General features: G+C 44.9%; 1 pseudogene; it reads right to left on the bottom strand.

Annotated features, from left to right (window-relative positions):
• The window catches only part of LOC141996210 (butyrophilin subfamily 1 member A1-like), a 660,168-nt pseudogene that overhangs the window by 10,977 nt on the left and 634,308 nt on the right, over positions 1-14,883 (bottom strand).

Below are 14,883 nucleotides of genomic sequence, written 5' to 3'. Positions count from 1 at the left end.
CTGAGTCCTCTCCATCTTCTGCTGCGGCCGCTCTCAGTCAGCATGCTGAGGGTATGTTTACACTACCCGCTGGATCAGCGGGCAGCGACTGATTTATCGCGTCTAGCCTAGGCGCGATAAATCGACCCCCGAGCGCTCTCCCGTCGACTCCAGAACTCCAGCGCCGTGAGCGGCAGCCGTCGACTTACTGCCGTGGAGACGCCGCGGTGGGTAGATCTAAGTACGTCGACTTCAGCTCCGTTATTCACATAGCTGAAGTTACGTAACTCAGATTGATCCCCTCCCCCCCCCACGTGTAGACCAGGGCTGAGTCAGTACCCTGACTTCTAGTCACTTAAACATGTTCTCACATTGCCTTTTTACATCAGAGCGTTCACTGTATGTCTAATCTAAAGCTGCAGGAGCTTTGAGGGTAGAAAAAGAAAATTATGTTATAATGGAAAGTAACACCCTACAAAAAAGTTTCAACTGGGGGAAATATAACTTACTAATTTCTTTTTGGAGTTCACCTAAAAAGAGAGAGAAAGAAATCCACATAAATAATTGGAAGCTTGTAATATTTTATCTGAGTGCATCCAGATTTAGGCCTGACCCTGCAAACACTTATTCACGTGTAAGAGTCCCACTGAACTGCATAAAGTTACATATTGGCTTATGTCTTTGCAATATCTGGGTTCAATTGTTATTACATGGGATTTGTCTTTACTGCCTAAAACTTCACGTTAGATATTTCATTAGAAGAAAAATAGAACTTACTGATATTTTCAAGGTGTTTCCCTAAAATAAAACAAAAACAAATACAAATGATATCATTAATTTATATTTTCATTTAAATTATTTAGGAACTTGCAGTGAATAAAAATGTCAAGGATTTTTTTTTTCATTTTTACATTAATTCCCAGTATCAAGATCATCAGCACTAACATTTTTCTTTCATGTTGCTTTACGCTTCTGGATTCACTACACATACAGACTGATCCTTTCAAAGGTTTAGAGCTCTGAATTATTTGTAGGATTCAGGCCAATTCTGCTTCACAGACCCTAATCTCCTGTTGGCTTCACTAGCAATCAAGAGTGCAAAGACTGCAGGATCAAATCCTAAAATGGGAATAGTCTGTTGATATGACTTGAACCTTCAATATTTATTTGCTTCTCTAGCTAGGGAGGTTGTGAAATCTCTATCACTGGAGGTTTTTAAGAACAGATCAGACAGGCACCTTCAGGGATGGTCTACGTATGCTTCACCCACATGTACCAAGGCAGGATGGGGGGAAGTGGCAGGACTAGAAGACCTCTCGAGGTCCCTTCCAGTTCTGCATTTCTACAATTCTCTTGGTCTTTATTCGTGCTGTTGCTTTTACTAAAGATTAAGGGTAGTATTTTCCTAGCTCTGTTCCCACTGAAGTTAGTGGGAGTTTCACCATTGACTTCAGTAAGAGCAAATTTAGGCCAGTCCTGGGTGTTTTTGATAATGCCACCCTAATAGGTTTAGACGGTCCCTTGTCTGCCACAACGCTATTATGTTATGGCCCCAATTCAGGAAAGCACTTAAGCCTGTGTTTCAAGATAAACACTTGCTTAGGTGCTACGTTGAATTGGGGCCTCGGCCTATAATCACTTGGATGCTACAGCGAACAATAAAACAGCGTCAGAGTTTCTATTGGAAACCTTTATTTCTGTTCCTTTTCATGTTTCTCCCATTGCCTTTTGGTGACCTTAGTGCATAGTGAACCTTGGGGCGGGAGGGGGATTGTGCTGGAGAATAGAGTTAAAATTCTTCATATGAGATGACTATGTACAAAAGGGAATACGAGGAAAAAGCTAACTTACCGATTTCTGCCTGCAATCTCCCTAAGGAAAGAAGAAAAAGCAAAACAGATAAAAATAAATACAAATGTCGTGCTCCTGTCCAGGTGCCTACAGATATGAAAGATCGTTTTCATTACAAGCACAAAATTATTCTTTCTTATTACCGTATATGTCTCCCAGCATGCACCCTCAGGTTACAGGTCAGACCTGTGTTAGTTGTGACCAATTTTGCAAATCTTTATGCACAGGAAGAGCATTATTCATACGTGTGATCCTGTGTGGGGCTGGGCTCTGAAAATTATTTTGGAAGGGTTACCGGTTTGATGGGTGCAAGGCGGTTTTGTCTGCTCACTTGTTACTGATCTTTTTTCCACTTTTTGTGCATCCCAAACTCCTGTTCACTACTCTGGGAGTTCTGCACACAGAAGGAATGAAAACTAGGCCTTGAAATCACTAATACTTTACTAACAATTTGAGGCTATGGCTTGTTTTCTACTTTTCTGGTTAATAGAATCAGAGCTGTCAGCAGCTGTGTAGATCAGTGAATTGTTGATTTTTCTGTTCGGTGGCCAAACTGAACATTGCCCCCCCACACACACACTTTTGTTGTTTCAGTTTGTTTTTTCCTTCACAAAATGAGAAATGAAAAAAACAAAACAGTTGGGTGAACAGAATGTTTGGAATATCAATCTGAGTGGCTATTTTGAAACAAAATATTGATTCAAATTGACACTCTCTAAATGAAATATTGATTTGAATTCACATTTTTGAAAGAAACCATTTTACCATTTCTGAATTCTTAAGTGTTTTCAGTTGAAATTATTCAGTGAATTCAACCCAAATTTGCAAATAGTTTCAGTACCTTGAAAAACATATTTCAGTGAATTTACAGTCCCCCCTCAAAAAAACAAAACAAAAAACCACCCCAGCCAAGCTGTACGCCTTATGCCGAAGATTACAACTTGGGCAACACATTCTAGCATTTTTATAACAATAATTAATAATGATGTGGCTGAGGCAGGGGACTGGATTTTCTGCTACTTTGTGGGCCCTTTTGACGTCTAGACTAAAAAGCAATTGGATGGCCCAGGCTGAAGGCTTCCCTGGTGTGATGGAGTCCCTAGCAGGCCCAGAGCTGGTGTACACAACTTCTGAACCACCCCTTCAGCAGCCTCTGGGGAAGAAGGTGTCCTGGGGCTGGAAAATGACCAGAGTGACACAGACTATGTCCGTGCTCAGTCTGCAGGACTGGTCCCAGAGTCAGGGAGCCGTTCTTTTATGTCCTCCTCTGGCCACAGCTGAAAATAGGAGCCAGCACTTCTATTAGTTATTTATTATTTGCATTGGGTAGTTCAGAGGAGCTCCAGCCCTGGGTCAAGACCCCGTTGTGGTAGGTGCTGTACAAACACAGAATAAAGACAGACGCTGTTCCAAAGAGTTGATTTGGGCTTGGATTTTCCAAGCAGGTTAAGTGTGTAAGGGACCCAAGTTTCATTGACATTGAGTGGAAAGTGGGTGCCTAACTGCCTTCGGATCTTTTGAAAATCCCAGACTTTACATTTATTCACCAAGCCTGGGGTGTCATGTCATTTCCCTACCGGTGACTGAAGCCTACAGTACTTACGAGGGCTTTGTCTACACTATGCAGCTTTTAGCGCCACGACTGTCGGCAAAGCCCTGTCGCTAAAAGTCGGGCAGCGTAGCCGCTGTTTGTTGGCTCTTTTGCCGACAAAATACTCCCACCCCCAATGAGCAGCGTTCGCTTTGTTGGCAGGAACGTGCTTCTGCCAACAACGTTCTGTTCACACTGGCACTTGTCATGGCAAAACTTTTGTCTTTTCGGGGGGAAGGTGGCTAACACCTCTGAACAACAAAAGTTTTGTCGCTCAATTGCCAGTGTAGACACAGCCTAGGATGCAACTCCATACAAACCATTGCATTAGAGGAGGTTATAACTTACTAATTTCTTCTTGGAGATCACCTTGAAAAAAAAGGGAAAGAACTAGATAAGTAAATGAAAGCCTATCAAGAGCTTTGTTTCTCAAGGCTATGGATCTCAAGGTCAGCTTTCATTATAAGCACTCTAATTAATCTACTTTGACCCCAATCCCAAATGGGCAGTTTGCTGTAACCCTGTAGAGAGCCACTGACTTCAACAGGACAACGAGACGAACGCTCAGTACGTGCATAAGTCTCTGTACCCTGGGCGCCGGAATTACTGTCGATTTCCAGGGCACAATGCGCAGCAGTGAAGACAGGTGTCTGAAGGATCAGGGCCTCTGGTCATATTTCCTTGGTAGGGCAGTAAGAGCAGATCTACACCACAGACGCCTGTAGGCGTAGCTACGTCAGCCAGGCGCGTGGGGAGACAGAGGCGCCGAGTTCCCGAGTTCCCTGGGTTGCTCGACCCCTGCCGTGCCCCATGCTCCACCCCCACCAATCCTCACTCCTGCCCTGCCTCGTCCCACCCCGCTTCACCCCTGCCACATCTCTTCCCACCCTATTCTTCCCCCTCCCCCTGCCTCTTCCTGTCCCTGCGCCACTCCCTCCCCGCAGCCCCTCCTGCACGCCGCTGAACAGCTGACCCCAGCAAGTGGGAGGCACTGGGGGGAGGCGGGGGGGCGCTGATCGGGGAGCTGCTGCTGGGTGCTGAGCATCCACGATTTTTTTCCATGGGTGCACCAGCTCCGGAGCACCCACGGAGTTGCCACCTAGGTGGGGAGGCATGGGTGGTAAGTGACTCCCACATTTGGGGAGGCTAAGCCTGAGAGCTGGAAGCTCCCAAGAGATGGGAGGGGCCACCAGCACCTGGTCTGTGGCCACGACCCCTGCCCCCCCGAGCCCAGCCCTGCTCAGCCTCCTTCCCCTGAGGCCCTGCCTATACTCCACCCCCACTCCACCCCAGGCCCTGCTCCCACCACCCACACCTCTCCACCCGAGGGGTCCTGCCACCCGTGCTGCTCTGCCCCCTCACCCAAGGGCCCCCGTCCTGTCACCGGTGTCTCTCTGCCTCTCCGGGGGTGAAGAGTCGCAAGAGGGTGGCGGGGGGAATCAGGGGACAGGGGTGGAGAAGCGCAAGAAGCAGGTAGTGGGGCATGGGGAAAGGGGTGGGGATGTGGGGGAAGGGGAAGAGAAGCGTGAGAGGCAGGTGGGGAATGTGGGGGAAGTGGTGAAGAGTCACAAAAGGCAGGTGAGGGGGCCACAGGAGAAAGGGGTGGAGAAGCATGAGTGGTGGGTGGAGGGGCCATGGGGTAAGAGGCAGGGCAGGAAGAGGAGCAGTGTGGGTAGGGGGGTCATGGGGGAATGCAGGAGTGGGGTCTCAGGGTGGAGTGTGGGCAGGGCCATGGGCCAGGGCCCTTTCAGGGGCAAAGCTCCAAAGGCAGCCAGGCAGCGGGGCAGCTCCAAAGGGGGGTGCCCTGCATCCTGTTTGGGAAGGCTTTAGCCTCCCCTGGCCTATTATACCCACTGGCCTTGTGGGGAGGTGTGATCCCTGGCTGACAGGGCTGTGCTGTGGAGATCCAGTTATAATGGCAAACGGTGCCATGACCGATAGCGCTTGTTTCGCTCGTGGGGGTGGCTTTACTATATCATACAGAGCACAGCTTTGCTGGCACAGGCTCCATCCGCCCCCCATCCGCCCTTTCCCCCTGTAATCTACTGGTATTCCTAGACCAGTAAAGTGCTTCTGATGTAGACAAAGCCTGGCAGGTGAAAAGTGCATTATGGGTTCCCGGGCCTGAAAACACTTAGGCATGTAAGAAAAATTTCTCACGAACACAAGTGCCTGAAGGACTGGAGCATTACCGTCAAAGGTTTACCGTTTGGAATGGTGCAATATGTTTAGGCCCGATCACTAATTACTACTAGAGAGGTAGTGTGGCCCAGCAGACACAGCGCGGGGACTCAGGGGACATGAGTTCTAATCATGGTTCTGCCCCTGGCCTGCTGGGAGACCTGGGCATGTTAGTTGCCCCTTCTGTGCCTCAGTTTCATGATCATGATCTCTAAAGTGCTTTGAGATCTACCGATGAAGTTTCTTTACAGAAGAGCTCGGTATTATTACTGCTTACTAGTCTTTGTAAACCTTCATTCTTTGGGAACCTCCTCCTCCCTTCAAGCTTCAGAGGGGGAGCCGTGTTAGTCTGGATCTGTAAAAGCGGCAAAGCGTCCTGTGGCGCCTTACAGACTATCAGACGTACTGGAGCATGAGCTTTCGTGGGAAGTGGGTGTTCACCCACGAAAGCTCATTCTCCAGTACGTCTGATAGTCTGTAAGGCGCCACAGGACGCTTTGCTGCTGCTCCCTTCAGTTTCACCGGGAGTATGAGCTATTCAGGACTAAGGGAAAGTCAGTCCTTCAAAGTATTTTAAAATCCTGGTTGCATTATGACTTCCCATAACATAGCGTGGGGATTACTGTTAATAAGTTAGTGACGTTACCTGTGATTTTTCAGTTGACCTTGTCCCTTAAATTAAAAACTTAACTGCGCACAACTTCACATATGAGGTGATATTGGAGGAGGGGAATGAAACTTACTGATATTTTCAAGAAGTTTCCCTAAAATAAAACAAATGGATAAATACATTATTTAAGATTTTTTTCACTGAATGGAGATATTAAGGACTTTTCCATTTTATTTTGATTTACAGTTTCAAGAAAACCATTACTCAAATTAGAACTTCCACCACCGCAACAGACTACCAAGGGAAGTGATGGATTCTCCATCTCTTGATGTCTTCAGACCAAGACGGGATGTCTTTCTGAAAGATCTGCTGAACACAGAGCGCTGGACTCAATACCGGGTGAAATACTCTGGTTGGTGTCATGCAGGAGGTCAGACTAGATGATCTGATGGTCCCTTCCAGCCTTAAATCTATGAATGAATTACATTTGGATTCATGATACAAGGTGGGTGAGGTAATGTCTTTTATTAGAACAACCTCTGTTGGTGAAAGAGACAAGATTTCGAGCCACACAGACCTCTTCTTCAGATCTAGGAAAGGTAATCTGAGCTCATAGCTAAAGGCAAGGTGGAACAGATTAGTTAGCGTATATTGTAAGGGACCATTCAAGGTAGTGTCCCATTAACACCTGCAGTCATAGGACAAAAAGAAAGGGTTAGTGAGTTACGGATTGTTGTAATAAGCCCAAATCCAGAGTCTCTGTTCAGTCCATGATTTTTAGTATCTAGCAGAGTGATGAAAGCCTTTTGAAAGCAGTGTGCAGGTTTCCTTTGAGGATAAGGACTGCGAGGTCAGATATAGAGTGATTGTTTTGGGAAAAGTGTTCACCACAGGTGATAGAGTGTTTTTGTCTTTTATCAGTTTCCTGAGAGTTCATCTGGGGGCTGGTTTACACGACACAGCTTTTAGCGACATGGCCGTGTCGCTAGAAGTCTGGCAGTGTGAATGCTTTTTGTAGGCACTTTTCCCGACAAAATACTTCCACCCCCTACGAGCGTCTTTCGGGGTGGGGGCGGAGGGCTTTTTTAAGCACCTGTGAACAACGAAAGTTTTGTCATTCAATTGGCAGTGTTGCCAAAGCCTAGGAGCATGGAGATTGTCTGGCTTCCCCCACAAAGGGCACAGCCACACTCGCGTTCACAGCAGCGCAGCTGCACGAATGCCGCTGTAAGCGCGCTAATGTAACTGTTGTCAGCCGATGGGAGAGACCTCTCCCTTCAGCTTAACTCCACCAGTCCCCGCGAGCAGCAGACGCTAAGTCAGCAGGACAAGCTCTCTCGCTGACATAGCACTGACTGTCCACACCAGCGCCTATGTCAGTGTAGCGTACGTTGCCAGTATACGTCGTGGTGTAGACATAGACATAGATGTTGGGGCGTTTAGTGCACAAGTTGTTGTGCTAGGCCTGTGTAGGATTCATGGGGGGTTGATCATGGTAGCAATGGAGATACGGCTGCAGGTTTTGCATCTGCTCTGGTAGGGTCTGGTGCTGCTTTGACTTGGTGTGTCCTGGTCTGTGTGGAGCTTTGTTCTGATGATGAGCTTGGAGAGCCTGGGGAGGTTGCCTGAAGGCCAGAAGTGGGGTTTAGGAAAGATTTCTTTCAGGATGGGGTCCCTCTTCAGTATGGGTTGTAGGTGTTTGATACCCCATCTGGGTTCCAGTGTGGGGTGGTAGGTGGCAACTAGGCTGAGTTTTCATTCGTGCTTGTGCATTCACTACGATTAGCTATCAAACAAATGAATACTTTCAGACATTTACAGGTCTGAATTACCTGTCGGATTCACACCAAATCTGCTTTTTCACATACCCTAAACTCCTGTTGGCTTCACTAGCAGCATACAGTGTGCAAAGACTGCAGGGTCAGCTCCTACAATGCTAACAGTTGGCTAACATGACTGGAGCCTCTCATAGTTATTTGGTTCTGTACCTGAATCTTTAGCTGTTCTTCTGTCTTTACTATAAAGATTATGAGTAGGGTTGCCCTGGCTCTGCTCCCGCTGCAGTTAGTCAGTGGTGAAACTCCCATTCAATCAGAGCAAAGCAATGGGTGCTTTTGAAAATAAAAGTAGGACAGGGTTAGATTTTTTGTCTTCTGTGTCACAGGCCTGTAGCATATCAGTGGTGTCAATTCAGAAAAGCGTTTAGACACGTGCTTGGGTCCAGGCACATCGAAGTCAATGGGAATGCACATGCACTTAACTTTAAAGACTATCAGAGCTTTTTTGAATCAGATTATATCGTCATTTAATATTCATTTGATTCTGTAACTGAATCTTTATCCATTCTGCTCTCCTTCCCATCAAGATTAATAAGCTTAGCTTTGTGCTTCTATTTACTTATTGCTGGATAAAGACATCAAGACAGAAGCTCTAATTTTAACTAATATAAAAACCTGACACCATAGAAGCAATGAAAAAGAACATTCAACAGGAAAGGAAGCCAACATGGGCAGCCAGCAGCTACAAAAAGCTCTTCCATCCCCATCATCCTGGGGACACACCCTCTTTGTAACAGGCCAGACTGCCCCTTTCAGGGCCAGAGGGGCCAGGGACCAGACAGCCCTATTCCTGGGAGAAGCCCAGTAGGCAGGTCCCGGGAATCATCAGACCCACTGAGCAGCACCAAGTGACTGGGTCTGAGATATTGATGAGGGCCCCAGCTCCATTAGGGAGCCTGGGACCAGGAGAATACTGTCCTGTAACTGCACTCTAGACATCAGGCAATGCACCAGAGGATGCCAACAGGGTGGAGGCAGCCACATGACAGATTTACATCAAGACCAGCCAGCCGTGGTTGATGGGTCATTAAGGAGAATGAACTCTGCCAGTGGGCATCTCCAGAGGATGTTGCAGAGAGCATATGGACAATGGAGGCCCAGTGACTCAGCGGGGCATGGAAGACATGTGATCCCTGACTCCATGTTTGTGCCAGTAACTTTCCATGCATATAGGCTGAGGGTATAAAAGTGGAGACGGTGACATAATTTCTTTGCCTCTTTCCTGTTCCACATTTCTGGACTACAATTTCTAACGAAGAAGAGCTTTGAACAATGGACTGAGGACCCCAGTATTTGGGATGAACCAAAGATTTATTGCAAGCTAGCAGATTTAACATCACTGCTATTATCCTGACCTACAGACTCTGAAACCAGCTGCAATGTATCTGATTCATTTTAATCTCAACGCTCTTCCTTTTCAAAGCTGTTATAAACCTTTAGTTTTTAGTTACTAAAGGATTGGCTATCAGTGTGATTTTGGGGTAAGATCTGGAAGAGCCTAATATATGTGATTTCTGGTTTTAATAATCACGTATCACAGAAGTCTGGTTTGTCTGGGTGATGGAGCTCTTGCTGTGTCCCATATCAGGCAGTGGGACACAGACTATTGGAAGGGAGCAAGTTTCAGAGCTCTCACAGAGAATGCGCTGCCAGTTGCCTTCTCCCCTACCCTATAGGTGTCTAAATCCCTTAGGCACTCAAGCTTCTGCCTTTGGGCATGCACACAACTGCCTAAGTCCTGGTGGCACAAAGGTGCTTGGGGAGATACTCTGGCTAGGCATTCCCCTGTCTAGCCTGTGGGACCTGATCCAGTAGGCATGCCCAGACCACACATTACACAAAAAAAAGGTGTGAGCAACCAGATCAGGAAGAGTGAGAGAAAGTGAGTGTCTCTGCATCTGTCCCAGAATACCCAGTTGCTAGGGCACTCGCCTAGGGTGTGGGAGACCCAAGTTCAAGTCCCCGCTCCTAATCAGGCAGAACAGGGATTTGGAAAGAAGCTCTCCCACAGCCCAGGTGACTGCTTTAACCACTGAGCTCCAAGTGGCCGAAGCAAGTTGAAGGGGACAGGACTGCTGCCCAGAAGAACTGGAGGGAATTTATACCTCCTGCAGCCCCAGAGAAGCCCTCTTTCACCTGCACTGGGCTGGCAGCACCCACCCAATTGGAAAAAGGACAGGGTTTCTTCATGACGTGGCGTGAGTATTATGGATATAGTGAGATGGGGGGCTCTCTCTCACTGTCTGGAGTTAGGAATTGCAATACTTAAGTCTCTTTTAGGACCTAGACCTTGGTGAGTAGATTAAAACAAATCAAAAGGATACAAATGTGCACAGAAGATTATACTAAGAAGAATGTAACTTACGTTTTTCAGCCTGGATCTTCCCTAAGGAAAGAAGATAGGTAAAGCAGAGTAAAAAAGAAATATCACAAGAATGACCTTCTGTTTGAGCGCATACCGAGTGAAAGGACAGGTTTTATTCTAAGCATTCTAATAATGTACATAGCTATTATGCTTGGCAGAATTCCATTTTTTAAAATCTTGATGGATAATGTTTATTTTAAGCTTTTTATATTTATCTATCTGAATTCCTACAGTTGAGGGAAATTGGGGTGGTGGTGATGGTGTCAGACAATGATTTGAGGACACTAGACAAATTCTCAGCCTTGCATGTCCAAATATACAAAGTAAAGATCCTTAAATCAAACCCTAAATTCTCAAGCAGCATTTTTATTACTTTGCCTACCTGAAAACTTCTATTGTCTACGGAAATCTTCTTTGTTCAGTTTGTACATGTATGGCAAAATCAACATTGACCAACACTACCAATTAGAACCTTATCCTTCCAAGCTCAATTACTGTATCTCTTTAGTCGTAGTAACTTATTATTGGTAGACTTTCCCAGTGAGTACCCTATGATTATTTGTCAATGTGCTTTACATGTATGGCCAGTCCTGAAAATGTATATGGGAGTGAAGTTACTCATCTGCTTGAGGGCTGACCTATACACAACTGTAGAACTGGGTGGGAAACAGTTTTCTTGCCCCTCGAAACATCTCAAGAACTACGGACTTGTTCAGCAGATCATGTTTCGTGAGACCACTCCCAAATATATTTGAGCAAACTGTATGTCAGTTATTGTTCAAATGCAACTGGCTACCCCCCCCCCCGCACTGTATTCTTATAATTAAAACTATGAATAATTTAAAAAAAAAGTATTTTCAAGAGGTCAACTTTTCTTCCCAGCTCAAATCAAGACAAAAAGTCAAAAAATCCCCTGAACTTCCACAAACTGAAAAACAGAACTTTATTCCAGTTCATGTCAATCAACGTTCTGTTTCAATAATTTGACCATGACCGTCTAACTCCTGTTAAAAATACAACCTGCTTGGTCTTCATCAGGGATTTTACCTCTGGTTAGCTAACACATGTAAGTACCAATGTTAGCACATCTTGTTCTCCCAGTGAAAATGCACACTTAGGCATCTTAGAAAATCTCTCTCTGTCAAGACTGATCCAGCAAATGTTTGTGCACATGCGTAAGTGCATGCATAAGAGTTTGCTGGACAGGGGCATAAGGTATTTAAGTATGTCCTGACAGCCAGAGATGCTGAGCACAAAGCTCAACGGGAGTCTGTCTGAGCGATGGGTGAACATCGAGGCATTCCTCTCTCTATGGATTTAGGTGCCTAACTTCAGGCTACTATGGGTACATCTACATGGCACACTCCCTACAGCAGCGTGCAGAGTACAAACCCTGCATGCCCCCCTCGCATGGGGACAAATAGCTGTGTAGATGGTGAGTCACTGCTTAAGAGCGTAGAGTACAGCCATGCCTGAACCTGAGGGCTATGCACCCAAACAATTCTTCCCCCACCTACACAGCTGTTTTTAGCAATGTAGTGTCCTGCTGCCACCCTGCTTCCGGAGCCTTTCCTCACTGCCTCCCCCATGCCAGAGTTTTTCACTGACTCATACCACATTGCAGTGTGGACACTGCCTGCTTTTCACTATGGCCTTGTCTACACTACCACAGTAAATTGACCTAAGTTACACTACTCCAGCTTCGTGAATAACATAGCTGGAGTCAGTGTAGCTTAGGTTGACTTACTGCCGTGTCTGCACCGCCCTGCGTCGACAGGAGACGCTCTCCAATCGACTTACATTAATCTTCTCGTTCCAGTGGAGTACTGAAGTCGACCAGAGAACAAATCTGCAGTTGATTTAGTGGGTTTTCACCTGCTAAATCGACCCCCGCTGCATCGATTGCAGCAGCGTCGATCCCTGGTAAGTGTAGACATGGCTTATTATATGTAGCTACCCACACGCAACATGTCACTTCAAGTGGTGTGAAGTCTAGACAGCCTATGTGTGGTTCATCAATCCTTATTTGCTCTGTCCCATCTCTACCCTGTGGCATTAGGATTGTGGTGATAAGGATTTGGTAGGGTTATGGGGCTACATTTTCAGAAAGTGTACCCCCTCTGCAAATCAAGCCAGTCCAGGAGATTTCAAGTTTGGCACCCAAAAACTAAGGTATCCAAAGTCACTACTTGTAGTCACATTTGAAAATGTGGGCAACATTTCCATTCACTTTAGGTCATGAAATGATGTCTGCCTGGACTCTCAAACGTTATTTAAAATAAATTATATTAAACAATCAAATTAAAACACTAACAGACACACACAGGTATGATATAGTGAAGAAGAGGAAATAACTTACCAATTTTTGCATGAAGGTTTCCTAAAACAAAACAAACCAGTGTAAGTTAGTATAGATTACTTAGGCTCTTCAGTTTCAGTAAATACATATCTAAAGAAAAGTCTTCGTAGCCTCATGATATAGTTTCATTCTATTTTTATGCTATTAAACATTCTTAATGATTCCACTGTGGCTGTAAAATGGCATAAAGAAGCTATGATAATAGAATAATAACATTTTACACACATTTTGCATTCACTTTCATCGTCAAGGCAAATCCACTCAGGTGTAAATCATGAAGAAACCTTGAACATCAAGAATGCTACATAAATCATTCTTGAGAAAGATGTGTGAGCCTCAAAGAATGAGAACAAATTAATATCTGGATAACATGACTGTTAGGATATAGATATTCAGGCCTGTCTGTAAAGGCCTGTACTTTAAGAATTTAGGGGTATTCTTATTACTTGGCTAGTTAGAGGTATAAAAGAAAGAATCAAAATCACTGTCTGCCGATGTAAGGGCCTTCTCTTACTATGACAGTCTGAGGCCCTGTGCTTAGGCTAAGGCCTTTGGCTAAGCAGCAGAGGCAGCCATAAGCCAGGAAGCGACAGGTCACATCCTCACATTCCAAACTAGTCACATTGAAAGAAGGTGCTATTGGGCTGTCCTGAATACAATCCTGTCCGGAATACAATCCTGTCCTGATAATTCCTATCACCTCCAGAGAAAGGGAAGTGCCTAGAAAATGTAAAAGGAAACTTAGTTTGATAGCATCCTGTCTGGCAAGAACTCGCTTATCAATAGCTGGGATGTGAAATCCTCACTTCTGTATTGTTTTGTCATTATAGTTCCCACTTTGCTATTGTTTGTCTGTATAATCTCTGTCTGGTTCTGTGATTGCTTCTGTCTGCTGTATAATTAATTTTGCTGGGTGTAAACTAATTAAGGTGGTGGGATATAATTGGTTACCTAATCATGTTACAATATGTTAGGATTGGTTAGTTAAATTTCAGTAGAATGATTGGTTAAGGTATAGCTAAGAATATTACTATATAAATTAGGGGCAAACAGGAAGTAAGTTGGGATTCGAAAAGAAGGAAAAAGGAACTTGTATTTAAGCTTGCTGGAAGTTCACCCCAATAAACACTGAATTGTTTGCACCTTCGGACTTCGGGTATTGTTGCTCTCTGTTCATGCGAGAAGGACCAGGGAAGTGGGAGAGTGAAGGAATAAGCTCTCTAACAATGACGTGCATTTAGAGCCAGATATTTAAAGGTATTTAGATGCCAAACTCCATTGATTTTCATGGGATTCAGGCACCTAAATACTTCCAAATATCTGACCCTTAGTGTTTCTTTCATAATAACTGCATCTTGTCAGCAGTTCTCCATCTGTTTAATACCTCTTCAACTCCGAAAGCGTTCAGTTTCCCCTTCGTATCTTTGCATTACACCAGTTTACTGATGCAGAAATCAGGGTTGAAGCGTGTATCTATACACAAACCCTACTTATAACTTTCTCAAGTTGTCTTTTGTCATGAACTGTCTCATGCTTGGTATCCGCCCCCACACAATATTGTTGTTGTAGAACGTTCAATGAATACTTCTTCAAATATTTTGTTTTCTATTAAGATATTTTTCACAAAAGTAGGTATTTAATCATCAAATAGCCCTTGCGTATAACACATCACACACCTGGTGTATCAGCATTACCAACGCCAAGTTTTCAAATAGCCTGACTCAGGCCTCTACTCATGAGATTAGATTAAAAAGTGAGATTTAAATAAACGTTGTGTTCTTACTTGTCTACTGGGGTTTGAGCTGCTCGTAACCACGTTCATCTGGGAGGCTGCAGAACCCCCATCACTGGAGGTTTTTAAAAACCGGTTAGACAAACACGTCAGGGATGCTCTTATTTAGTCCTACCACAGAGTGTGGGGATGAAGTAGGTGACGTCTCAAAGACCCTTCCAGTCTTACATTTTTATCATTCTATGGCTTTGACCTTTTCTCCTCAACCATAACTGTTGGTATTAGACTTTTTTTTTTTTAAAGAAAGTTGAGATTCTCTCACAAACAAATTTTTCCAGTTGCTGCAGCTTTGAGTGGGAGAAATGAGCGAGAGACTT

The sequence above is a fragment of the Natator depressus genome, chromosome 11 (genome assembly GCF_965152275.1).
Source record: "Natator depressus isolate rNatDep1 chromosome 11, rNatDep2.hap1, whole genome shotgun sequence".
Taxonomy (NCBI): Eukaryota; Metazoa; Chordata; order Testudines; family Cheloniidae; genus Natator; species Natator depressus.
The sequence above is the reverse complement of the archived record's forward strand: the minus strand, read 5'-3'. Positions and strand labels throughout refer to the sequence as shown.